We start from the raw sequence: 26706 nt of genomic DNA on the forward strand, positions 1-26706 counted from the left end.
GAAATTAGGACTGAGGTTTATGAAGGCACAAGGAGCAGAATTAACCACTATTAAGACAGGTAGTAGGAGGGAATTGCAGGAAGCCCATCCAGGGGCGGAGGAAGGGGTGTGTGGTAGGTGTGGGCTGCCCCGGGTGTCACCACTGAGGTGGGTGACAAAATGCCAAGTGTGACGTTAACATATGAGAGTGCTGGAGGTAAAATAGTTAAACAGGTTACCCAATCAGAACCCAGGGGGGTGGAGTCAGAGGGACTATAAAACCAGCTCTGGGAGGGGCAAAGGGGGGAGTTTGTTGGGTGGTTGGTTGGAGTGGGAGTGAATTGGGATAGAGTCTGTGGGTAGGTTGAGTTAGTGTAGCGAAATAAGTTGAGTCAGGAACAGTTAGGGAGGGGCTAGGAAGACAAGTAAATATCTGAGAGGTGGTTTAGTGAGTGAGAGCAGGTAGTGGAAGTTATAGGTCTGGATAGGCACCCCCTGATTGTAATGGACCGATACCATTTATGAAACCATACGCTTGTTAAACTGCAATAAATAAACAGAAGTTTATCTTCCAATTTAACCCTGACTGGACACAGTATTGTACCAGGTAGGGCCTGGGTGGTGGCAGCGAGAAATAAAGTGGTGGCACAGGGATCAATTGACGGTGAAACGTCCAGGGGCCCTGTGTGATTGCCACACCTGGCAGCACTCACCACGGGTCCTGCAGCCCATCCGAGCCACATGTCTCTCCTGGGAGTGACGCGGTGGCTTGGGTGCCCGCAGGCTCTGCGCTACCCCAACGGTCCTCCTGCCGCCTCCCCCTCAGCTGTAGGGCAGCTGAGTGGGAGGAGGCAGGCAGACTCTGGAGACCCCACAGTGCACCCTGCCCTTATGGGCAGCTTGCCCCACCCCTGGGTTTGCTGTCCCAAGCGCCCAAGCAGCTTCCTCTGCCGCTGAGCCCATCCTCAGGAGTTTAGATTTTGCACCCACTTCCTCAATGCAAAATACTTCACTTTTTTCCATTGGTCAAAATCTGTATGTTATAGATCCTTCTTCATGGCTAGCATTTCAGCTGCGTAACCCCCAGTCCCATTTGAGTTCCACTCTCTCATTTATGAAAGGCTTTGGCCCATGCTAGAAGTGTGCGCTTCAGTAAATATCTTAATTTTTCGCAGCAAAAGCTGCAGAATTTTTCAGCACCGCTAAAGACTTAATGCAGCTGCCCATCTGAAATGCGTCTCTTTTTATGTACTAATTTTTGTTTATTCCATTTGTATCTCTGCCTCCTTCTAGGGAGCTTAATGCCTTACTAAAAGCTAACAGTAAAGTACTAAAAGCTAACAGTAAAGTTTGAGAACTGGAAATAATTCCAATTGTCTCGTCTTTGTTTTTGTTTCACGACTACACCGCAGACCTAAACGATCAGTTCCTCTTTCCCAGGAAATCCTGGGAACCTTAACCCTGAAAGAAATCTGTAGGAGGATAGCAAGGGAGAGGTTTGGGAGTGATCAAGGAGAGGTTTTTGGTGCAATCAAGCTCACATTCATTAAGTGCAGCAGATCTCTAGGGGAACCCAAACAGGAGTAGCTTTAGCATTCCTGGTTACTTTGGAGGGGTTCCGCAACTGGAATAAAACAATTATGTTTGTTGTCCTATAAAAAAGGTAAAGGTACCCCTGCCCGTATGGGCCAGTCTTGACAGACTCTAGGGTTGTGCGCCCATCTCACTCAAAGAGGCCGAGGGACAGCGCTGTCCGGAGACACTTCTGGGTCATGTGGCCAGCGTGACATCGCTGCTCTGGCGAGCCAGAGCCGCACACGGAAACGCCGTTTACCTTCCCGCTAGTAAGCGGTCCCTATTTATCTACTTGCACCCGAGAGTGCTTTCGAACTGCTAGGTTGGCAGGCGCTGTTATCCTATAGATACGCCCTAAATGCTGGTTTTACACATCTAACTCACTCTGACTTCTTTCTTGAGATGTGGGAGGGTTTGTTGGCTACATTTGGATATTGCTGAAGCTGTGAAATAGATCCCAACACTGAGAGCACGAAAAGAAAAGAAACAGCATATGGAATATTGAAAATCTCCCCTTGCATGGGAGGAAAAGAAACCTCAGTTTGGTTAAGTGCTCATAAAGATGTTTCCTTGCTCCATGTGGCTGCCCTGTACAATTGCATGCACTGAGGAAAGTGGGTGTCATTCTGAACAAATACAACCTATATTACTACAGAAGGCTTTGTTGCTGATCATGCAAAAGAGGGGGCGTTGAGAAAGGGCACTTAATAAGTGTGCCTATATCATATACTCTTTCCTCGTCTATCAAAGTAACATACCCAACACTGCCCCCTGCAGCTTTTTCAGCATCAAGCAATGGAGGGTTTTGCTTTCATAAGTGATTGTTTTCTCTCTCAACATCTTAGGCACTCCTTCCCTTAACTGACATCTCTCATACACATTCCTTTCGTCCAACACCCTGTCATCATGAGAATATGTTCCAAGCAACCTTGGCTGCAGTTGGGAAAGGTGTGTAAGCTCTTTAATAAATTTTATGTCGTAGGGTCAAACAAGCTCTAGTCTGAACTGATCGAGATCTTTAGGTATTCATGGAAGCAGTTTTCCTTGTACATGGAGCCTTTGGTTTTGGACTGCCTTGGACTCACTTGGATGGAATGGACAGGGCTATGCGTGTGATGATTCTACACCTGCGCAGCTTAGCCCCACTGTTTGAAGCACAATGTTGAAGTCCTTGCTGACGAGGGAGCCCTGTGGCTGCAGCTTGGTGGGCACAGCATCACTGAGAGCTGGTGTGTTGTAGCAGACAAAATTGTGTGCAGGAAAGTCCCCAGTTCACATTAGCTGTAAAATCACTTGGCAGCAAGGCACTATCCCCATATGCAACAGATGGAGATTTCCTATGACTTCATCTTCATGCTGGCCAAACTCCCACCTGTTGAATTTCAGCCTGCCATTCAGCTCTCTGTAGGGAGGGGGGAGGAAATGGATTCAGTTTGCATTTCGTAGAATCATAGCACTGTAGAGTTGGAAGTACCCAAGGGGTCATCTAGTCCAACCCCCTGCAATGCAGCTAAAGAACCCCTGACAGGTGTCCATCCAGCTTCTGTTTCAAAACCTCCAGTGAAGGAGAGTCCACCATCTCCTGAGGTGCTGGATCCATCAAATTTGCAGTTTGCAAAATGAAATGTGTAATTGCCTTGAGACAGTTATTTAGAAGGCAATAAATAAACCAGTGGTGATGATTATAACCTCAGTTCCTTTCCTGGCCAGTCTCTCCCTGCTCAGAACCCATCCGTATATAACAGCAAAGCATCACTTTGCTGTTGTATTTATACTGCAGTTCATGTGCAATTCGATTTCATGGCTGCCCGTTCACCCATCTGAGAGAGAGAACTTTCCTTCTGAAAGTTCAGCACCCTGCTCCCCTGCTGTAATGGAAATTGACTGAAAACATGCATGATGCTGACGTTTTTATTTTTATCTTCACTCTGTATCCTAATTTCAAAACTGCTGTGTGGTTTTTATTCTGATTGGTATCTTTAGTCTGAGGTCAGCTCTCTTATTTTGCATTAAAAGATATGAGAGAGCCAGCCTATAGGCTCCCAAGTTAATAAAAAGGACGAAAATGAAGTCATTGTTCACGACACATAGATACTCTCCTGTGAATTGCATCCAGGTCATGAGCAGTCTTAATACAAGCTGGCAGAATCAGGATCCTGAAGAAGGCAGACAATGTGAAGTCATGAGCAGTTCAGGAAAAGGACAAAGGCACAGACTTGGCTAGAAACCAAGCCCACCAATCGGAGGCTAGATAATCTCTTTCTGGGGGAACAGGGAGCAGGCAAGAAAGAGGGAGAAGGGAACTTGGCAGCAACTGATGTTGGCAGGCTGAATTAGAAGGTGAGCAAAGATAAATTGCAGAGGAACATGACTGGCTGCTAGAACTCCCGGCCTCCCTTTTTTTTAGAGAGCCAACCTGCCTTAGCTATGTATCTATGGGAATGTGATGCACCACCCCGAGGCTGGTTATGACTCCCATAGAACAAAGGAGACTAGACTGATAAGCAGCTCTGAGCTTGAGATGCTGAATTGAGAAGCTTATGCTAAGGTAAGGGTGTCATGGGGCAGGTGGGACTTGCGAATCTTGGAAGGGAGCCCATCCTGGAGAAGGAAAACTCTGATCCGAAACCTCCACTGCCTTGCAGGACATCTTCAGGAGGAGAAAAGGCTAAACCCTACACAAATCCGGATTGGAGTCTCTAAGATGGTGAGGCCAAGAGGGGGTTCTTGTTGTCTGGTCATCCTAGGACCTCCATACACACTGTCCAGGCTTGTGCACCAGGGAGGTCACTTCGGTTCTGTTTGTCTTCATCCCTGGAGGTGCACTGCATTGTCTCTTGAGACCAGTCCTGCCTAGAGTCAGCAAGACGGGACCCTCATGTGTCTTCCCACCCTGGTATGATGTTAACAAGGCACCATCCCATGATACATTGCGTTTCCTTTCTTGCACCTTCCCCTTTTCCTTTTGGCATGACACTGAGTCACCATATCAGGAGTTCCCGCGTAGGAAATCATGCCAGTTGTTTTCTTGAAAACCATTTCCGCCTGGAGGAGCCACCAAATTTTAGATATCTGTGCCTCCTACATGTGCCAGCTGCAAACTGTGATGTGACTAGCTCACCCTAAGCGTAGTACAGGAAGGAATGGCGTTTAATTCTGCTATTTGTTATTGTTTGCTTCTCATATAACACATGCCCAAGGAAAGACCTGTCTGCATCTAATAGTGAACTCTGCCTCTAAAAATATGCCTTGTTGATCACCACGTTTATAAACCTTACATCTGCTTGACCTTTCTTCTTAGCCTGATGCTTCCTTTAATAAATCAGTTTTGTTTATTTCCCACTTGTCTGTCTGTGCGTTTCTGGACCCAGTCCTATTTGGCCTAGTTGCTATCTTGGCCTCATACCAGGTTAGACCATTGGTCAATTAACTCAGTACTGACTACTCCGACTTGCATTAGCTTTCTGTGTTTCTAGCAGAAGACTTTTCCAGCTTCTTGGGGTTGGGCTTGGCCTCCTCTGAATACAAACACATGCTCTGCCACTAACCTATGGTCCTTCCCACATCTTTTTTGTGTGTGGGATGGGTGAACTTCATCCATATTGTTGTTCATAGGAAGCTGCCTTGTGCCAGGTCCGATTACCTGCTCTTCTAGCCCAATATTGACTGGCAGCAGCTCACAATAATCTCAAGTGTCTTTCCTCACACTTGCTTACCTGATCTAGAGATGCCAGGATTGAACCTGGGATCTCCGGGTATAGGGCGGCATATAAATTCAATAAATCGGGTCCTCCCTTAAAGGGGGCACATGTTGCGGTGGGACCTGGCAACCAAACTCTGTGTTGTGGGTGGGTAAGATTTGATAGCCACAACACCCAATTGGTAGGTCCCTTGATGTAGGGTTTAATCAGGCCAATGGGATGCAGGCTAAATGGATCAAGGGACCTATATATACCTATGCACGTGACCCAGAGCTTCCTCTTTTGGTGTGTGCATCGGAACACCTGCCCACCTCTCCCTACTTTTAGGGTTTGTGCGCTTGACCTTGCTATGCCGTCGTGTGTCGTCTGTCATTGGAACAGGGGCACAGCAGGAATTTTCCCCACTTGGCTGATTAGCTGGTGCCATTTGGGTTTCGACTGCCACGTAGCAAATCGTCACAACTTGTAAGGTTGCAGATAGGCTCTGGTTCAGGTGATAGGGATGAGAGAACGTTCTCGCCATCCCTATGTGAAGGGTATTTCATTAAAGGAATCCAGGGACTCGGTGGTTTGGTCAACCCCTGAGAGGGGGTTGTGCCCGTGCCTGAGTCCAGGGGGGCATTTGGGTGGTGGAGATAGCCTGTTCCTGGCTTTCCACTTATCCAGGTGTTCACCCTAGGCTGACCTATGTTGGTGCCCTGGGTCAGCGCTATCTGCAACGGTGCAGGGAGCTAGTCGAACCAGAGCCTATGTAACCACTCACTTGCTGTAATCAATAAAGTTGTGGTCTAAATTCTGCCAAAAACCAAACCAAAATTTGAGTATTGTTTGATTTTATTTAAGGGGGAGGTTTAAAGGTCTGAACACGCAAATACAAAAACCCTGGGGCCTTGATTCCTTGGTCCCTCCCTAACAGTAGTTGTCAAGGAGAAAAGTTCCAGCCTGTACATCACAGTACAGAGGTTTTCATTGTATTTTTGAGAATCCAGTTATCTGAGGTCCCCCAGCACCGTAGTCTAGAGTCTTCCCACCAGGTCTGCGCCTGACCCTGTTGTTATGTATCTTACATGATAGATGCTCACATAAAACTCAGCCTCTGAAGCAAAACTGAATGCAGTAGACCCTGCGGCAAAAAATGTTCTCATTATGCTAAGGGTTGGTGCCATGTCCAGAGCATGACAGTTCATGTTTATTTAGATAACCTAGTGAGTCTCATGAGGATTCAGTAAAACAGTGAAGGCCAAGACAGTGAAGGTAGGATTTCGCCAGTCCATGAGTTTCCACTAATTGTGGTAAAGGCCTGATACATCCCAGATAGAGTGGAAGGAAGAAGTGCAAAATGGCATTGTTGTGCCATGTTCTTTTTAAAGATTAATCTTGGGTGGCTGGGTTTCTTGCTTGTTTGTTTTGATTGCCAGCAGCTATAAAGCACAGAAATGTTGTCTCCTGCCAGCTCAGGCTGTTTGTGTATTTTCTACTCTTAACTAGCAGTGACTGTCAAGGGTCTTGTCCAAATGCAGTCTCCATCACCTGATCCCTTTCACCAGAGTTGCCCAGAATTGAGCCTGAGACCTTTTGGTATACAAAGGAGTTTCTCTGTTGCTGAGTCAGTTGGTGGCTTCAGTGCACTTGTATTCCAGGGGTACCCTTAAAGGGAATCATAGGCACCCAGATTTTATGGCAGTTTAAGATAAAACCTGCCTGTAAAACTGACTGCTTGAGGAAGAGAAATGAATCCCAGTGGGTCAGAGAGGTAAATAGTCACTGCCATTTGCATTTAAATTAAAAGCCTTGTTTTGAAATCAAGAACTACAGATCTGTGCAGGCACAGGGATATTATTAAAATGTCATTGCTTAAAATTAGGTCTCATTACGGCGATGACTTTTCCCAATTTAACTTGCTTACAAAAATATTTCCTATTAGTTTGTAGGTGTCCATTAAAACCCTCTTATTTGCAACATTTGCCACGCATCCTTTCTGAAAGCCAAAAAGAGTGGTGGTGATATTTCAGGCCCATTATAGCCTGAGGAAGCGTCTTCCTCAGAGTGTCAAGCAGGCTGCTGTAATCAGCCACTCTGGAGAATAAGTCAAGCGAAGCTTCTTAGCAATTATATAATTTAAGTAGTCAAGCGAGGGCTCGGGGAGATTGCATTGCAGTGAAACATTTCAGCAAACTTCAGGGCAGCCATTGTGTCCAAAGGAAACATTATTTCAGAAGGCTTTTTTTTCATTCTCATGATCCCATTCAAACATAGCAACAGAGAGAGGACTTCTTTTGAGAACCAGGCACATCAGTGTTCAGAGTCTGGGAGCAATGACAAGCCAGAGACAAGAATGTGGGGTTAAAGAGAGCCACAGCTTTCTTGGTAGCAGCACACCTCTGGTTTGGTGTGGGATAGGGCCAGTGGCGTTGCGTGGATTGTCAGCACCCGGGGCAAGGCAAGTAATTTGCTCCCCCTAACCCGGGGCAAGGCAAGTAATTTGCGCCCCCCCGCTGCACTGTCCATCCCCCAGATAGTCCCTCGCTCTCTCTCCGCACCGCACCGCATGCCTGGCACCCCCCCTCCACAGTGGGCGGCGACCTGGCGGCTCGGATCGGATTTGCACAGCCAGCACTGCAGTGAGAGAGAGTGAGTGAGCCAAGTAGGGGCAGAGAGCTGCAAGTGCGAGCGCGCCCCCCCCCAGATGTTGCGCCCGGTGCGGCCGGCCCCCCCTGCACCCCCCACGCTACGCCACTGGATAGGGCATGGAACCATCCCACCTGCTGGCCGATATCAGTGCCCAGTCCTCCTGTTGAGATAATCAGAGGAGCTGGCAAGCAAGTAGGTCCCACAGCAGTGACCCTGGCTGAGCATGTGGGAAGCTTTCTGTGGTCAATAGTCAATGACCAAAGGGTTGTTGATTTGCTTTTCGTTCTTGTTTTTATAGTGCATCTGGTGCTTCAAATATTGCATTTTTATGTTGTGAACCACCCTGAGATCTGCAAATGAAGGGTGGCATACAAATTTAATAAAGAAGAAGTAGTACAGTGGTACCTTGGTTCTCAAACACCTTGGTACTCAAACAAATTGGAACCCAAACACTGCAAACCCGGAAGTAAGTGTTCCAGTTTGCGAACTTTTTTTGGAACTTAACGTGCTCCGTTTTGAGTCTTACGCTTCTGATCTGAGTGTTATACTTCCGATTTGACTGTTATACTTCCGATTTAAGTGTTATACTTCCAATTTGAGTGTTACGCTTGTGTTTTGAGTGTCACACTTCTGTTTTCAGTGTTACACTGAGATCTGTCTGTTTTTGCTATTTATTTTGCGTTTTTGTTTTTTGCAGTGCTTTTTTGTTTTGTGACTATGACTGTGTGGAACCCAGTTCAGCTACTGATTGATTGACGGCAGTGCATTGTTTATTGCTTTCATTTTATGGATCAGTGGTCTCGTTAGAGAGTACAATTCATGTCCAAATGCTGTTTTAGGGGTTGTTTTTAAAAGTCTGGAATGGATTAATCCATTTTGCATTACTTTCTATGGCGCGCCTTGGTTTTGGAACGTTTTGGTTTTGGAACGGACTTCTGGAACAGATTAAGTTTGAGAACCAAAGTACCACTGTGGTAATAATTATGGGAGTGGTAGTCCAACAACATCTGGATGGCTACATGTTTCCCCACCCCTGTGTCACAAGGGCCACACTTGTTCTCCCATGCATAAGCTTTTTGGCACCCTTGCAAGACCCCTTATGAAGGTCTCCTCATAAGCCATGGATCATGCCCAATTCCCTTACCCACCACAAGAGATGGGGAATATTGCTGCACATCTCACTGTTTGGTGTGATGTCCTAAGTGAGCCACAGGAGAACTAATTTTATAACTTATTAAAAATTATTACTTTGGCTTTTCATTCCTATAGATATCTTGAACCACATGTTTTTTTTCGTCAGTGAACTGCAGGAAACAGAGGTCCTACTAGTTTCTCGTAACCATTCATAGGGCACAACTGTGTAACCCCCACAAGCTGGATTCGACATGAGTGTAGAAAAGTCTTGAGACTTGGAGCCATCTGATTAGCATCACATCAACACCTTTTAATTTCTGATCTCTCCGTTTTATATACTATTGGCATAATGTGGGGTTGTTAAATGAAGCTGTGTGTGTGTGTGTGTGTGTGTGTGTGTGTGTGTCTTCAGAGGTCATCTCAGATGCTTGCTCTCTTTTAAAAGTGGGGAAAGAAAAAGGTAACAATTCTTGGAGGTATTTATGTCTTTGATTTTAAAGTCTTTAGTTTTTAAAATAATGACATCTCATCTGGGAATGTTGGCCTGCTTGGCGGTTTTTGCTGATGAAAGGCACAGCTGTGAGCAATGAATGGGATGTGAGGGTGCTTTTAAGGATAATGAATTTGTGTTATTGCCATGATGGTTGGAACTCTGTAATAAGACCCATATTGGAGCAGTGCATGTCTGTAACGAAAGCCTTAGGGGTAAGGTTGGTTGGAAATGCAACCAACCAATTTCCTACATAAATACGTAGGAAAATGTTGATGGTCCCTAGTGCTGGGTCTTCTGTTACAGGCTCAAAAAACGTTTCCTAAATTATACGTCCAGCTGTAGGTATATTAGCCCATTTTAATTAAAAGTACATTAGCCTATTTGCAGGGTGGGCAGCATGTTCAGCAATGAGGGACACACTGGAAATAGATATTTGGCTGGACAGCTGCAACTAGATTTGCATATGTAGTTGCAAATAATTGATCTTGTGTACAGGCCATTTGCATAAGCAAAGCTGATGCCAGACGTGTTGTACTAAAATATTCGTCTTCTGAAACTGCTGTTGTCAAGGGTGAAAAAACTTCTATAGCCCTTGGGGGAGAGAAAATGGCGGGGGTGGGGGGGGAGGGAGGGAGAGAGACACCTTGATATATGGACTTGCAAGTAATGAGCATGGGGAAATGTAATTAATTGGGCTCCCTTTTACATTCTTGTTTCTCAGCTTTCAGTATTTGTGATATTATGTTTTCCAATCGAACTTTGCTGCTGTGTTGGCTATGGATTACCATTTAAAAAGCAGCAACTCTAAAACCCGAGGCTCTCAGAATTTTAAAATGTGCCCATCAGCTATCCAGACAACACGAAGCCTACCTTTCTCTCTATGTTTTTCTGCATGGGTTCGGGTTCCATCGTGATTGAGAGAGATGCAACAAACCAAAGCAGAGATATGGGCATACCCACGGAGCAGCAGGCTGAAATCTCAGTGACCTCCATTGAATTGTATGGGGTAAAGTTAATGAAATGTAGCCCAGCTGCTTGACAGATACAGGGATATGTGAGATCACACAAATGCCATATATAAGCCCCTTGCAAATTTGTTCACTAAGACAGATTGCCACAAGTAGAAAATATGCCATCCATCTTTTTGCCAGACCTCTGTCCTCTGCCACTACCACCATAACTGAAGATAGAAGCTCATTCTATGGTGCTGCTAACCTCAACAAATGCAGAATAAATATTTTGTAATCTTTCCCCATAAGAGAATTGCTCCTTTGTTTCCCAATTTGATCCTTTTACATGGTTTTGTATGTTTCATGGTATTTTATGCTTTGTGATTTGCTGTTACCTTTATTGATTATAGATTGGTCATTCTTTATTGTGGTTGAACTGTTTAATTATTATTTGCTGATGTTTAATTTTACTGTTTACTATTAGATTCTGATGGATTGTTGAATGCTGCTTTGTTTGATATAAGTTGTTTATTTTAAAGTTTTTGCGCCTTTTATATTGGATCAGACTATTAATGTTTGATGTTTTATTATGTGCTAATGTCTTGGAAGCTGCCCAGAGTGGCTTGGGCAACCCAGGCAGATGGGCGGGGTATAAATGAAATATGATGATGATGATGATGATGATGATGATGCTAAACTGACTAAAGGACTGAAGGAGCAATTCTCCTGCATGAAACGGTTATAATGTTTGGGACATTTTAGCTTAGGGAAAAAAGACGGATTGGGGAAATGGCATGATACTCTCCAACTGTACTATACATTGAAAGCAGTATTCAAATCACTGTAAACAGCTATGCTTTCCCCCAAAGAATCATGGCAACTTCAGTTTGTTACGAGTGCTGAGATTTGTTAGGAGAGCCCTATTCCCCTCATGGAGCTACAGTTCCCTGGGAAGAGGTGTTTACTGTTTAAAACACTCTGAGAAATATAGCTCTTTGAGGAGGGCATGGGGGTTTCCTAACCACTCTCAGCACCCTTAGCAGACCAGTTCCTAGGATTCTTTGTGGGGGAAACACAACAGTACAAGACCATTTTAAACGTATAGTGCAGATGGTGTCGAAAAAGTGGACATAGAGATATTTCCTCCCCCCCATAAAACTAGAAGTGGGTGCCAACCAATTAAGCTGACCAAAGGAGATGTTTCTTCACAATGTGCATAGTCTTTTTCTTCTTCTCTTCTTCTTTGGCGATCACTTGTAGTCGAGTAAGATTGTCTTCCATAAACACGGTTTTAACAATGAGTCCGTAAGTGACTGTGGAGGCCAATTCTGGATCCACACATCTCCCACAGTGGGGACATTGGTTTCCAGGCGGGAGTTGATCATGGTGTGGATTTGCCAAGCGTGCCTTCCTCTTAGCATGTTTCTCTCTTGTGTTCTGAGTTCAAGTGTCTTCAAAGTCCATGACACCTTTGGTAAAGGCTGTTCTCCAACTGGAGTGTTTGCAGGCCAGTGTTTCCCAGTTGTTGGTGTTTATACTACATTTTTAAAGATTTGCCTTGAGACAGTCTTTAAACCTCTTTTGTTGACCACCAGCATTACACTTTCCATTTTTAAGTTTGGAATAGAGTAGTTGCTTTAGAAGACGATCATCAGGCATCCACACAACATGACCAGTCCAACGAAGTTGATGTTGAAGAATCATTGCTTCAACACTGGCGATCTTTGCTTCTTGATAAAAGTATGGGATTCACGGTCACAAGTTGTGGCGATTGCCAGTAGCTTGCACAACTTTTTAAGTGGCTTAGACACATTCACAGAGGTCCAAGCTATCAGCAACTACTAGCTAATACTGCTATATGCAAATAATCATGCCTCTGAATATGAGTTGCTGGGAGACATCAGTGTGAGCGAGCAGTTGCCTTCATGCTTTTGGGCATTTTACAGGCATCTGATTGGCTGCTACAGGAATTAGGGCACTGGACTAGACAGGCCCCTTTGACCTGATCCAGCTGACATTTAAAATGGATGAAATGTAAATGCAAAAACATCTGACAAGTTCCATTTGATGAAGTGGGCTCTAGTTTGCAAAGGGTGATACTCGGAATAACAACTTTGTTAGTCTCTCAAAGTGCCGCGTGACTCTGGGTTGTTTTCGCTGCGACAGAATAACCCAGCTAAGCCTCTGAAAATTGCTAAAGGGTGTTTTTTTGCAGTTCTGGGAAGGAAAACATTGATCAATTCTTATCCACCCAGTAAGGCCACAAATTACCGGGGCCTCCGCATGTGCTAAAATGACTGCCCTGCCACTAAGCACATTCACTGATTGAATTAGAACTTCTTCCTAATGGCAGGAAACTGCCTGAAAGCAAGCGAGCAATTTCTGCACACTGCATTTCCCACACCTAAAGGGTTATACCTTTTTACCATTTTTTAAGCAAAATGATTAAGTAGTAGCTGTTTAATGACTTCAAATACCACTAAAATAAACAGCTGTTCCCGGTGCATCCTAGATGATAAAGCCTATTAGCTCAACGACTCATGGCAAAGTGATTAGATTCACTTGAGTACTAATGGAATAACCGGGGAACCACAGACAGGCAGGGCTGTGCACCAATCCAGGCAGGAGGAAACCAATATAAGGGATGGCTTTTCCATTGCAGCAGACTCTGCTCAAAACCCATTAGGAGTTATTGTCGTACCACTGGTAAGCTGCAGACGTGGGCATGTGACCCATTTGCTGCTTGCCGCAGCTACCCCTGATCTTGGAGATTGTCATGACTATAGCCCATGGCAGCCCTATCCTCCATGAATTCGCTAGTCCTCTTTTAAAGCTATCTAAGCAAGCTATTGGGACACCGGTGGCACTGTGGGTTAAACCACAGAGCCTAGAACTTGCCGATCAGAAGGTTGGCGGTTCGAATCCCCACAACGGAGTGAGCTCCTGTTGCTCGGTCCCTGCTCCTGCCAACCTAGCAGTTCAAAAGCACATCAAAGTGCAAGTAGATAAATAGGTACCGCTCCGGCGGGAAGGTAAACGGCGTTTCCGTGCGCTGCTCTGGCTCGCCAGAAGAGGCTTTGTCATGCTGGCCGCATGACCCGGAAGCTGTACGCCGGATCCCTCAGCCAATAAAGCGAGATGAGCGCTACAACCCCAGAGTCGGTCACGACTGGACCTAATGGTCAGGGGTTCCTTTACCTTTACCTTTACTAAGCAAGCTATTGTCACGACTTGTGGAATGAGTTTCACAGTTCAAACTATGTAATTTGTGAAAAAGTACTTTTGTCACCACTGAATCTCCTACTCTTCAGTTTAATTAGATGACCCTGGATTCTAACATCATGAGAAAGGTGGGAAGGGTCTTCTCTCTATCCATCATATAAGCACCACATCTAATTCTTGTTTTTCCTGTATTTTTGTTGGAAGCTACCCAGAGTGGCTGGGGCAACCCAGTCAGATGGGCAGGTTGTAGGTGTGTGTGTGTGTGTGTGTGTGTGTGTAAGATATTAGGGGTGGAGAGGAGTCTGCATTATAAAGCAAATTTATCTTAATTTGCCAACAACTGGCATATATGTAGATTGGAACCCAGCTAGCAGGAAGATTATATTACATATCTAAATTTTGTGATGGAGTTTTGATTCAAAAATTGTACACAAAAATGTGTATGTCACAGGGAAATGCAAACAGAATTGGGCGTTTAGCAGCACAGTCCTAACCATGTCTACTGAAAAATAAGTTTGACTGAATTAAATGGTCCTTACTGCCAGGTAATTGGGGTTAGGATTGGAGACTATGGAGAAATGCATGCCCAAAATGTGTATTTTAGGAGGGAAATGAGTACAAAATGTGTGTGCACAGTAATTTTGATACATAAAAAAAGAAAAAAAGAAACCAGGATGGAAAATACATTTAATTAAGTATCTGTGAAACCAACACAGAATGAAAATAGGCTTATCTAGTCATCCCTTTATAATGCATTTAACTTTTCTGAACATATATTACGCGGTTTTCTGTCCTTTTTCCATTCTCTCTCACACAGCCAGTGTTGTGTTTTGTTTTAAAATCAAAGCTCTGGGATATTGCTTGCCCTCTGCAAACCTTGCTTAACAACTTCATTTCTAAGCACTGCCGAAGAAGACTTCTACTGTTGTTGCATTACATGATGAGCCGGTGGTATTAAAAGATACACAGAAGCTCATAAAAGGAAAATGTACACAATCGATGGAGTGCTTTCCCAGGCTGTGATGTTGCGATTGATCCGAAGTAATTTGATTTTGACCTTTTTCATCCTGCACTGAGATCAACCTTTCTGATACCATTAACCAGAGGCAGCAGTGGTTTGAGCCCAGCCCTTTTAGCAGTGGGCATGCTATTGATTCAGAGCAGAGAGCAAAGCTGCTGGCATCAAACTCTTTTTGCGCTCAAAGTTGTGAGTTTTAAAATATATGTTCTTCTGTCGCTCATGAGTTTCTTTCAGTTCTAGTCTGATTTCTGTTTTTAATACTAAGTGGACTCTTTGGTTCCTACCCCACTTCAGCACATCAGGCCGCCACAAGTCGTCACCCAAACAAGCTAACCGTGGACCACTTGTGGGATGTAATTCACTGGGAGCAGCCAAATACAACATTCCTTGTTTTCCTAGAGTGGGCATGCAACATAGCTGTCAACCGTCCCATATTTGGAGGGAAACTCCCTTATCCCAACGCCGTGTCCCGCTGCTGTCCCTTATTGATGATGTCCCTTAAATTTCCCGTGTTTCAAAAGAAGCAGCTCCTCTCCCTCCCTCCCTGCCGGTCACGGAGGAGGGAGGCTCCAACTGTGTTGCTTGGCTGCGTTGCTCACCCAATAAGGAGTCTAAGAACGACTGGGGGGTGGAGCTTGCATGCCTTGTGCCGATCAAATCAGCCATGTTGCCTGGGGACTCACCTTTGCTCAGCGCTTCCCAGCGGAGAGGTGACGGTGGTTTTCTTTGCTGCATCCCCTTTGCCGGGTTGCTGCGCTGTGGGAACCACCGCTTGAGGCTTCGTTTGGCTGCTAGCTGGGCTTTTGCCTTTGGCTTGGAGGGGCTCAGAAGTTGAACATACCTGTGACAGGAAAATCCCTTATTTTGGCTGTTGATCCCTTATTTTCGAGGCTGCTGGTCCCTTATTTTCAAATCTGTAAGTTGACAGCTATGGCATGCAAGGGAATGTTTGATCCAGCCAGTCGAAACTTCCTGTTCCTCCTGGCCTGGAGCATCCTTCCTTGCATGTGACTAGTGGGTGGGCGTGACCTTTCCAGACCTGGTAAAAGGCCAACTCTCCCCTTTCTTTTCCATCTTCCTTTTGTCCTGTGAACTACTGGACTGCTAGCCTGCAGTCACTAGGTAAAATCTCACTTATGGGGTATACCTGTTTGTCGATGTTTGAAACTTTAAGCCTGAAGCCTGCCTTCAGGCATCACACTGTGCTCTGCCTGATCGTGAGTAAACTTTCTTTTTGTTACTTATGAATAAGACTGCGGTGTCTTTATTCTTTTAGGAGGGATTCAAGGGGTCTTACCAGGAAAATATTAGAACACATTTCAATCTGGACAAGCCAGACTGAATTGTGTATTGTCTTAAGAAACTCACACATGAGTTTGCAACTAGTTTTCTGCCGTGTAAAAGGGAATGCAGTCTGCTAAGTACAGTCATACCTTGGGTTAAAGTAGCTTCAGGTTGAGCGTTTTCAGGTTGCGTTCCACGGCGACCCAGAAGTAACGGAACAGGTTACTTCCGGGTTTCACCGCTTGCGCATGCTTAGACGCTCAAAATGACGTAATGCGCAGAAGCGGCGAATCATGACCCGCGCACACGCAGACGCGGGTTGCATTCTGCTCAGGATGCAAACGGGGCTCCGGAACGGACCCCGTTCGCATCCAGAGGTACCACTGTAAAGGAACTTGCTAGTGCACGTTAGGAAGGATATTAATAGACAATATATCCTCTCCTGCCACCCTGAACATTCCCACACAGCTGACCCTGTAAGGCGACTTATTGGAGGTTCCTAGCTTTGTTGCTTTTCTGGGGATGAAGAGCAGAGACTTGCAAAGCACCTCATCCGCAAATTACCAACTGACCTATGAGGCAAGGGAGGCACACTCTTTCGTCTTTGAGGAAAGGGCTGGTGCTGGGATGGTTTTTGTGTGTGTGTCATTGTCTGTGCTTATATGGTTCTTCTTTATATCATATGGATATATTATATGGCTTCTGATATGGGCCTTTTAAATATCATTTTAATTCTCATAGTGTTTTGTTACATTTTAAAGATGGTCTTTTCTGTGTTGTTAGCTTTTTCTATTTTATCTTTGTATGCCGCACTGAGTCCTGGACTGGGAAAAAGGAGGGGAATAATAATAATAATAATAATAATAATAATAATAATAATAATAATACAGTGGTACCTCAGGTTACAGGTGCTTCAGGTTACAGACGCTTCAGGTTACAGACTCTGCTAACCCAGAAATAGTACCTCAGGTTAAGAACTTTGCTTCAGCATGAGAACAGAAATTGTGTGGTGGCAGCAGGAGGCCCCATTAGCTAAAGTGGTGCTTCAGGTTAAGAACAGATTCAGGTTAAGAATGGACCTCCAGTACAAATTAAGTTCTTAACCTGAGGTACCACTGTAATAATAATAATACACACCCATGTCCTTCATTTTTGAGCCTCATAGTCCCTCATTAAACTTTTTGCACTTTATCTCATAAACTGATTTTCCACCAATTTTGACACCCAGGTCTGTGTCCACTTCCTGCAGAGTCCCACTGACCCCAATTGGGTCAACAGCAACCACTCTGGGAAACTCTGGCATGGGCAATACTGAGCTTGATAGACCCATGGACTGCTTTGGTAGAAGCCAGCTCCCTGTATTCCTATGAATTCAGCTGAGTGTTTCCCTCCCTCCCTCTCTCTCTTGCAGACACACATTGCTCTGAGCTGCTGAGAGCACCAGCAGTCATTAAGACCAACAGAAAATGACAAATTGAGGTTGTCTGTGCCAAGTCACTTGAGTTGTGACAAGCCAAATAAACATTAGGAAGCTTTCCAAGAAATGAAAAACCAACACAACTGATTTTTATTTTTCTTCTAAGGAAAAGAGGAAAAATAAACTCTGTGCTGTGTTCTAGAATGCCTCGCTCGCTTTCCCCCTCTCACACTTTGGAAAATTTCATTCTGGTGTTAAATCACGCGCACAGAACATTTCAGATGGGTTGGTTTAGTTTAAGGGAAAGGAGATGGGGAAGGGGGGGAGGTTATAAATATTTTAAGGGTGAGGATTTTGGTTCCATAGGCAAGATTTGTTTACAAAAGCCTTGAAGAAAATCATTGCACCACTGCCACCCCCATTTCACATTTCCCTTAATTAACTCTGGCTATGATAAGCAGCTGTGGTTGTGGGTAGTCACAACATCTTTCACAGCAGTTGCTGACAAAGATAATTCAGGTTTTGATGGCGTTGGCCATTAGCTAAAATATTGCCGCCCATCCCCTGCACTACACCTCATAACAGGAAGATGATAAAGATTGTCTCCATGTCATCTTAAAGATTGATCATCTTACAAGTAAACAGTTCAGTCTGTGGGGATCTCAGGCATCGCCAGTTTCTGTGGCTGTCTGATCAGCATCCCAATTTGACAAGCAAGCACACTGTCTGAATCCCCAAGAATTAGGGAATTAGTATTGTCACTTTCATGGGAAGTGTCTGGAGACGTGTGTGGTGGTGGTGCAAGTTTGCAGCAGCTCAGATGCTAGCAGGAGACCATTTTGGCTGATATATTGGGAAGGAGGAGGGTTAGACAATCCTCAACACACGTTGAAAGAATGCTTGAATGGGTGTTGTGGGACTTCACAGGCTAGCCATGTCTTTCCCCTAACTTGTGACACACACACAGTGGCTGCACTGTGATCTCTTTCCATCATACACACACACACACACACACACGGTCATCTTACCCATAGGCACTAGGGGTGCGGGGCACCCGGGTGCCGGGCTCTCATGGGTGCCAGGCTGAGAGTCTGGGGCCCGAAAGTTGAGTCCGGGGAAGAGCCCGCCTGTCGGTCGGAGTGCTGTGGTGGGATCTTCTGCTGCGGGCGGCTCTGTGCCACAAGTTCAGGGGCGACCAAGCCAGTGAGAGGCTGAGGCGGGCAGGCAGCTCCGCCCTCCTGCACACCTGGGACTGGGCAACCAGGGGGCACGCCGGGCGGATCTTTGCACCCTGGCGCCACATATGCTTAAGACAGCCCTGCACACACACACACACACACTTTGCAGACTTTTCTCTGAATATTCTCTACCAATTTCTTGTGGCAACTGCCATTCTACTAACATCTGCAATATCCCAGAGTCATGTTGGGTCCTGGGCATCTTGAAGGATGCAAAATGCTGGTCAGGCTACCAGCACAGTTGCTATTGACTGTGTTCTACTTCCACTGTTGGATGGACTGTGCCTCTGTAGCTGGGAATCTGAAGTTGCGAGAGTGCTGTTGTACTCGGGTCCTGTTTTCAGGCTTCCTGTATGCATCTGGGTGGCCATTATGTGTCATGGCCTGGCTGGACATGCCGAGGAGTGGTGGGAGGCACCAGCTGGTGGCTGGAGAGGAGGGAGACCAAGAGGCAGAGATGAGGCCGGCTGCTGAAGAATCCAGGGAGTCTTCCCATCCTGCTGTGGCCAGCTCCCCTCCGCCCCTGGTCTCCCAGGGAGGAATGAAGAGGGTGGAGCAATGAGAGACAAGATGAAGGAGGCTCTGGTTGCTGAGAGAGGACCTGGGGAAAGAGCCCTAGAGAGTGATGGGAAAGTGGGGACCTTCAGTCCTCACAGCCACCTCATTGGGGCAAGAGTTGTTGTGATCACTAGGCCTGTGCTGTTTTGGTTTCCTTGAATAAAGAAACTTCTCTGTGTTTTATTGCTATCCTGCTCCTGACACTATGAGAACAGGATGCTGGACTTGATGGGCCATTGGCCTTGATCCAGCAGGGACGCTTCTTATATTCTTGAACACAACCCCAGATGTGGTATGATAGCCATCTTCAAGTATTCCATGGAAGATGGAGCAAGCTTGTTTTGTCCTGCACTGGAGGCTAGGACCTGAACCAATGGCTTCAAGTTACAAGAAAGGAGATTCTGCCTAAAGATCAGGCAGAACCTTCTGGCCTTGAGAGCTGTTTGACAGTGGAATGGTCTCCCTTGGAAGGTTCTGGACGCTCCTTCTTTGGAGGTTTTTGAGCAGAGGTTGTATGACCATCTGTCAGGAATGCTTTAGGTGAGATTCCTGCATTGCAGGAGGTTGGACTAGATTGGGCTTGGGATCACTTCCAATTCTACAATTCTGTGAAACCTTGGGAGTGGGTTACAGCTACAGCCACAGCTAATGGTGAGCCTCACCCTTAAGAAACAGTTGTGGAAACCTTCAAAACCTGCGAGACCAGAGATTCTTAGAAGACTGGAGTAATTAGATGAACTATTTGAAAAGTAATTGTGACGAACAGATTACGCTAGTAGGACTGCAAGAAGTTTTGTAAGGTGGATTATTTGAAACAATGCAAGAAAGACTAGGAAGAGATTTATTAGTTAAGGACAATTAAATGTAATATAAAATTGAGAAATGCAGAATAAGCGATAAAGAACGGAAAATCATCAGAGGTGTTGACAGAAGTCTAAAATATTGTATAAGATGAAAAATTATGTTGTATGACTGTTGGAATTTATTTTGTAAAAACCAATGAAAATACTAAAAAAAGAAACAGTTGTGGAGTTTATCCTCCTCCTGGAAATGTTTGGTGAAATGATCCTCCCAGTTTCTTTGCCCACAAATAAGAGTGGTCAGTTTTGAGAGACCACTTGAGCATTGGTTATTTTGCACTTTAAAAGTGCTGTACGAACGGTGCCGAGAATGAAAAATCCTGCAAACCTGCTCCCCGACTGTCATATAAACCATAACACCATGTCTGTGTTTATTTTAAATTGTGATACATATATACTGTGGATTTTTGTTGTGCATTGGGAAGCAAGGCCAAGCTCCACATTTTGAGCCAATGCTTCCCCTATTTCCTGTTGGAGAATTCAGGTTCCCCTTCCATCCTCAAGCTACCACAGATGCTGATCAACTGCAGGAGTGCAGGTGTGTCCATGGAGTTGAATTCAGGGACACTTCACGTGTTCTGGCTTAGCATGGGTCTCCAGAGTGCTCTCTTTTCTCTAAAAAGCAGGTTCTAGCTATATGTGAACCACAGATGTTTGGACTGGGTTCTGGTTATGAAAGTGTGTGGGAATCAGCTTTCTTTTATGGCTGAGAACTTGGATACATTCACCATTGTGTTTGGCAGGAATAGAGGAGAGGGAGTTCCAGTAGATGAAGGGGAAAGGGCTGTTTCCCATTATGAAGAATAATTAACACATCAGTAAAGGTACTCTGAGATGCAAAAGCAACTTGTATATGAAGAAGCACTTGCTTTCCATCCAGCTACTTGGCAGACAAAATTAATAGCTAGGAGATACAAATGACATAGGCGTGGAAAGGTCCATAGTGGCAGAGCACATGAATATACATAGACATAACAGTGTGGTGTAGTGGTTAAGAGCAGTAGACTCGTAATCTGGGGAACTGGGTTCGCGTCTCCGCTCCTCCACATGCAGCTGCTGGGTGACCTTGGGCCAGTCACACTTCTCTGAAGTCTCTGAGCCCCACTCACCTCACAGAGTGTTTGTTGTGGGGGAGGAAGGGAAAGGAGAATGGTAGCCACTTTGAGAATCCTTAGTGTAGTGATAAAGCGGGATATCAAATCCAAACTCCTCCTCCTCCTCCTCCTCTTCGAACTGTAACTTTAAGAACTTCTGCTTAAGCTTGCATTTCCCTTGTTTGCTCCATTCCTTTTTCCTTGTGTGTCATGCATTCTTAGATTTGTGAGACAGGGACAATCTTAGTGTTGATTTTTTTGTGATCCACTCAAGAGAGCCTTCTTGGCAGAAGGACAGGCTACGACTGCCTTCACCTGCACACGAGCCTAACATTGGAATGTAGCATGCACATGTAATATCCAATATTTGTAAGCAGAAACTACACAATAAAATTCCCTAATACAAGCTAAACATCAAATCGGGCCTCCACTTGTCTGGGGTTTAATGTCTCCTGTGCCCCACTCCAGGGATGGGGAACCTTTGGTTCTCAATCTTGTAGGGTAGGCTCTGCACCCCCAAAGCCAGCATATAAATGCTTTTATAAATAAGAACATAAGAAGAGCCATGCTGAATCAGGCGAAAGTCTTATCCTGTCCAGCATTATTTTGCAGCAGTAGCTAGCCATGCACATTGTCAGGGATCAGACTCAAGAGGGCAAGATGGAGGAAGAGGAATGGTGGAGATCACACCCCCTTCTCCTGACGCTGCAGGAGAAGAGGGAGGCAGCCTTATTTTGCAGCAGGGCTTTGAGGGGTTTGGGACGCAGGTGTAGCTGTGGGTAAAAGCCTCAGTGCCTAGGGCTTGCCGATCGAAAGGTCGGCGGTTCGAATCCCTGCGTCGGGGTGCGCTCCCGATGTTCGGTCCCAGCGCCTGCCAACCTAGCAGTTCGAAAGCACTCCCGGGTGCAAGTAGATAAATAGGGACTGCTTACTAGCGGGAAGGTAAACGGCGTTTCCGTGTGCAGCTCTGACTTGCCAGAGCAGCGATGTCACGCTGGCCACGTGACCCGGAAGTGTCTCCGGACAGCGCTGGCCCCCGGCCTCTTAAGTGAGATGGGCACACAACCCTAGAGTCTGTCAAGACTGGCCCGTACGGGCAGGGGTACCTTTACCTTTTACCTTTGAGGGGTTTGAGGAAAGTCAAAGCTCAGAGAGAGGCAAACAGAACAGTTTGGAAGCGTTAGGAGAAGGGAGGGGACTGTGGCTGGGCAGCCAGATGACACATTGTCACTGGAGAGTATTTCTGAACCCCCTTCTCCCAGAATGCGACGTTCGTTAAGAGTGCAGAAACAACAGAATTGGAAACATTTGACCACGAGTGGCCACTGTAAGGGAAGATGCTGTTGCTAGGCAGGAGGGAGGAGGAGCCCAGTTTAGAGCAACACCATTGTTAAGGCTTGTTGCGTTCTTTTGTCTCTTGCTATTCGGATTGAATAAAAGTCATTAAAAAGTGCTCTACCTCGTTTTCTCTGCTCTTGCTGAAACCAGGGAAAGAATAGCTTTTCCTGGAGCCTTGACACACATAAGACCCAAACAGTGAGGACCCAAACAGTCGTCCTCAGCAACTAACATTCAAAGGTATTCTGCCTCTGGCGGTATGAGAAGTAAAGTGACCATCACGACTGATAGTTCTATCCTCCAGAATTTTTTTAAAACCACCTTCTGCACCTTATGGTAGAAGATTCCATAATTAAATTATGCACTATGTGAAGAAATGCAACCTTTTGTCTGCCCACATTCCCAACAATAACAAAAACTAAAAGACTCTTAACCTCAGGGTTGTGGGTTCAAATCCCATGTTGGGTGAAAGATTCCTGCATTGCAGGGGGTTGAACTAGATGACCCTCATGGTCCCTTCCAACTTTAGGTAAAGGTAAAGGTACCCCTGCCCGTGCAGGCCAGTCTTGCCAGACTCTAGGGTTGTGCGCTCATCTCACTCTATAGGCCGGGAGCCAGCGCTGTCTGCAGACACTTCCGGGTCACGTGGCCAGCGTGACAAGCTGCATCTGGCGAGCCAGTGCAGCACATGGAACGCCGTTTACCTTCCTGCTAGTAAGCGGTCCCTATTTATCTACTTGCACCCGGGTGTGCTTTCGAACTGCTAGGTTGGCAGGCACTGGGACCGAACGACGGGAGGGCACCCCGCCGCGGGGATTTGAACCGCTGACCATGCGATCGGCAAGTCCTAGGCGCTGAGGTTTTACCCACAGCGCCACCCGCGTCCCAACTTTACAAGTCTGTTATTCTGTAATAAATGTTCCCAGGCTACAGCTCCCATCATCCCTAACTGCTAGCCATTCTACCTTGGACTGGTGGGAATGTTCCCCACCCATGCCCCATTCATGTGTTATGTCTGTGCCTAGATGTCCACAGATGCTCAGTGGCCACAGCAAGAAGATTTGATTTCACTTACCTATTGTCAGAAAACCATCTTGGTCATGGACATACAAGCAGGTTTTTCTACAGGGGAAGGTAAAACAATGCATTTTCCAGAAGACAGGCCAAGAAATGTTATAATTTAGAATCCCACCAGCTAAGATGTCAGAGTAATAGCTGAACATGAGAAGTGGTTTGATTTACAGCTCACTTGAGAACTCTGAATCAATGAAAATAATGGACAAGTTGGATAATATAATTATCTACCATGCCGTCTATGCCAAAAAGAGAGAGAGGGTTGGTTTCACCTCCCATTTTATTTAGAAAACATATGTTCCAGATTCAAGCATATGATGACGAACTGGCAACTGAAATCAGTCTTTGAAAAACCTGCTGGACTGGACAGAACAAACGACAGTGAGTCTGCCTTTGAAACAAATATAACCTCTGTCGTTCAGTGAAAGCCAAAAAAGCTTGGACAAGTGCATAAAACCAAGCGTCATTTAGTCTCTCTTAGAAGTCATTAAATTTTATGTAAATTCTGCAAAAGGCCCCAACTGTGCCTTTGCCATGTGTGCAGATTGCTGATTGGTCTCATTACGAAGTCCTAGGGAGCACTTGGAGATCATCTCAGGCACAGTTGCTTATGCCATAGATGTGGCTGGTCCACCGTTAGTGGAATGTGATTTGGGACATCTGATTCAGGGCATCTGCCAGGTTCTTTAGCATCTCGTATTCTTAAAAGAGCATCTTTCTCATCTTTGTGGCAGCAGGGAGAAGCTTAAAAAGGCAAAGACCATTTTCATTCCCACTTGCACACCCGTGTGAAGCGTAATGTACTTTAGAAATTGTAACAAGCCCATTTAAAAAAACCAAAAACCAACAACCAAAAAAATCAATCCACTTAAGTTCTGTGAATGAGCACTGAAAGATGGTTGGGACTGACAACAGCTCCATTCAATTATACTAGCAAGATGGCCATCAAATAGGTGGAATTTGTGGGGTGTGGGGGGGAGGAAGCCAGTGATGTGCAAACTCCCTGTGGCCCAAATAGCATCATCATACAATCTGGGGGGGAAAGAGTGTGCATTGTTTTGACAGTTCTAAACTGGCTCGTAATGCTTTCGCACACATGTGTCTTCGCCCTGCTGCTTGGGAATTGTTGCCTGAAGAGGTAGGCAACCTTGCAATCTTCCCTTTCTTTCTTTCCGTGGATGCTGAGAGTCGCCGTACCAGGCTCCATGCCTGGCTGCCTGCATATGCTCCATATTTACAAACATGGAGCCCCATGTGGAGAAGGAGAAAGTGGAGCTAGCATGTCTCCTGACAGCAGGCAGAGCCATCTGCCAGATGGGTGACGATTGCTGCTTTTGAGGAGGCCCCTGTTGCTGCAGCTTGGTACTTTATTCCTAATCCTCCCTCCAAGAGGGGAAGCACTCGTTTAAAACTCGCAGTCAGCCAGCTTCCATTGCACTCTCCACATCACAATACCGTAGGGACAGTAATGAACTAAAGATTGAGAACTCACCAAGAAGCCTCTGGGTGTTCAGTTTCCACCCTCCCTCATCAGGACTTGGATTCATCTAAACAAAGGTCAATTAAAGATTTGGAGCAGGGGTAGCTCTAAGGGCCTGTTTTCCAGCCCACAAGCATTTTTTTCCCTGGGTCCCCAAACCTCACCAAAAATTGCCTGGAGAGCTTGTCATTCATCCATATGGTTGGGTTTGGGGTTGTTGTCTCCACTCCCCCCCACGTGTGTTTTCTTTTAGCAAGATCACATTACCATGATTCATGTGCCCTGCTATTTAAAGGTAAAGGACCCCTGGATGGTTAAGTCCAGTCAAAGGCGACTATGGGGTTGTGGCGCTCATCTCGCTTTCAGGCCAAGGGAGCTGGCGCTTGTCCACAGACAGCTTTCCGGGTCATGTGGCCAGCATGATGAAATGGGACACCGTGACGGAAGCCAGAGCACACAGAAATGTCGTTTACCTTCCCGACACATTGATCTACCTGCACTGGCATGCTTTCGAACTGCTAGGTTGGCAGGAGCTGGGACAGAGCTCACCCCGTCCTGGGGATTCGAACCACCAACCTTCTGATCGGCAAGCCCAAGAGACTCAATGGTTTAGACCACAGCACCACTATTTGCTCTAACGGTTGTGGGTAAGGGCGCTCCATTCTTTTCTGTAACTTACATTCCTGCTTACAAGAATATCAAGTCACTTACTGCAGTTGGGAGAAATCCATGGAGACCAATAATCAACTTCTTCGCATGTGCCAACAATGGCAGCTGCCTGGTCTGAGTGTTGACCAGGCAGGTGCAAAGGCAAAAAAAAATGGGAAAAGGTCTTATTTTAAATTGTGAGTACAGTGGTACCTCAGGTTAAGTACTTAATTTGTTCCGGAGTTCCGTTCTTAACCTGAACCTGTTCTTAACCTGAAGCACCACTTTAGCTAAGGGGGCCTCCTGCTGCTGCCGCGCCGCCGGAGCACAATTTCTGTTCTCATCCTGAAGCAATGTTCTTAACCTGAAGCACTATTTCTGGGTTAGCGGAGTCTGTAACCTGAAGCATATGTAACCTGAAGCGTATGTAACCCAAGGTACCACTGTAATAATTTCAGGGCAAATAGCTCACCTCATGGTGTTGTATCGCGAGTAGGGAAAATTCTTACCTTGTGTGTTGTGGTGGTCAGAGTGTCCCTGGGTGATACCAGGTCTGTCTCTCTCTCTCTCTGCCTGGTCTACCTCACAGGGGTTTTGTGAGGGTGAAACCAGGATGGGAGGTTGAGAAACAATGCATGTCACCATAACCTCCTTGGAGGAATGGTGGGATATAAATGTATTTGAGAAAAGTAAAAATGTTAATGTTACAAACCAGTTAAATTCATAGGAATACATAAGGGAACATAGGAAACCAGATACTGAGCATCACCAGTGGAAATATAGTCAGAATGATAGGCAGGGAAGTTCATTATTTCATGCTATCAGTCCATGCACTAAGTGCTGCTAGACTTCATGCTTGGAGGTCATGTTTTCTTTTTTTTAAAGTTGCCGTTAGCCAAGGATCGAGAACCTGCGGCCCTCCAGATGTTGGACTCAAAAGACTATCCACTTCCAACCAATATTCAGAGATTCTGGGAGTTGTAGGCCAACATCTAGAAGCCACATGTTC

General features: G+C 45.7%; 1 protein-coding gene across 3 annotated transcripts in view; it reads left to right on the forward strand.

Annotated features, from left to right (window-relative positions):
* The window catches only part of ARHGAP24 (Rho GTPase activating protein 24), a 368221-nt gene that overhangs the window by 160984 nt on the left and 180531 nt on the right, over positions 1 to 26706 (forward strand). The gene's annotated exons all lie outside the window — the stretch shown is intronic.

The sequence above is a fragment of the Podarcis tiliguerta genome (genome assembly GCF_965153285.1).
Source record: "Podarcis tiliguerta genome assembly, chromosome: 9".
Lineage (NCBI taxonomy): Eukaryota > Metazoa > Chordata > Lepidosauria > Squamata > Lacertidae > Podarcis > Podarcis tiliguerta.